Source organism: Glandiceps talaboti, assembly GCF_964340395.1.
Source record: "Glandiceps talaboti chromosome 22 unlocalized genomic scaffold, keGlaTala1.1 keGlaTala1_22_unloc_1, whole genome shotgun sequence".
NCBI classification, from domain to species: domain Eukaryota; kingdom Metazoa; phylum Hemichordata; class Enteropneusta; family Spengelidae; genus Glandiceps; species Glandiceps talaboti.
In genome coordinates this window covers 283,754-285,000 of record NW_027554290.1, presented here as the reverse complement: position 1 = coordinate 285,000, position 1,247 = coordinate 283,754, and positions in this window count along the sequence as shown.

Genomic DNA, 1,247 nt, shown 5'->3' with positions numbered 1-1,247 from the left:
TCTTAGACCATTGGTGTACGGGATTATTTTCCTAACGAGTGTGAGATACTCCATCTTAGACCATTGGTGTGTGAGATTATTTTCCTAACGAGTGTGAGATACTCCATCTTAGACCATTGGTGTGTGTGAATATTTTCCTAACGAGTGTGAGATACTCCATATTAGACCATTGGTGTGTAGGATTATTTTCCTAACAAGTGTGAGATACTCAATCTTAGACCATTGTGTGTAGGAATATTTTCCCAACGAGTGTGAGATACTCCATCTTAGACCATTGGTGTGTGGGATTATTTTCCTAACAAGTGTGAGATACTCGATCTTAGACCATTGGTGTGTGGAATTATTTTCCTAACGAGTGTGAAATACTTCATCTTAGACCATTGGTGTATGGGATTATTTTCCTAACGAGTGTGAGATACTCCATCTTAGACCATTGGTGTGTGGAATTATTTTCCTAACGAGTGTGAGATACTCCATCTTAGACCATTGGTGTGTGGAATTATTTTCCTAACGAGTGTGAGATACTCCATCTTAGACCATTGGTGTGTGAGATTATTTTCCTAACGAGTGTGAGATACTCCATCTTAGACCATTGGTGTGTGGAATTATTTTCCTAACGAGTGTGAGATGCTCCATCTTAGACCATTGGTGTGTGGAATTATTTTCCTAACGAGTGTAAGATACTTCATCTTAGACCATTGGTGTATGGGATTATTTTCCTAACGAGTGTGAGATACTCCATATTAGACCATTGGTGTGTGGAATTATTTTCCTAACGAGTGTGAGATACTCAATCTTAGACCATTGGTGTGTGGAATTATTTTCCTAACGAGTGTGAGATACACCATCTTAGACCATTGGTGTGTGGAAATATTTTCTCAACGAGTGTGAGATACTCAATCTTAGACCATTGGTGTGTGAGATTTTTTTCTCAACGAGTGTGAGATACTCCATCTTAGACCATTGGTGTGTGGGATTATTTTCCTAATGAGTGCGAGATACTCCATATTAGACCATTGGTGTGTGGAATTATTTTCCTAACGAGTGTGAGATACTCCATCTTAGACCATTGGTGTGTGGGATTATTTTCCTAACAAGTGTGAGATACTCGATCTTAGACCATTGTGTGTAGGATTATTTTCCTAACGAGTGTGAGATACTCCATATTAGACCATTGGTGTGTGAGATTATTTTCCTAACGAGTGTGAGATACTCCATCTTAGACCATTGGTGTGTGTGAATATTTT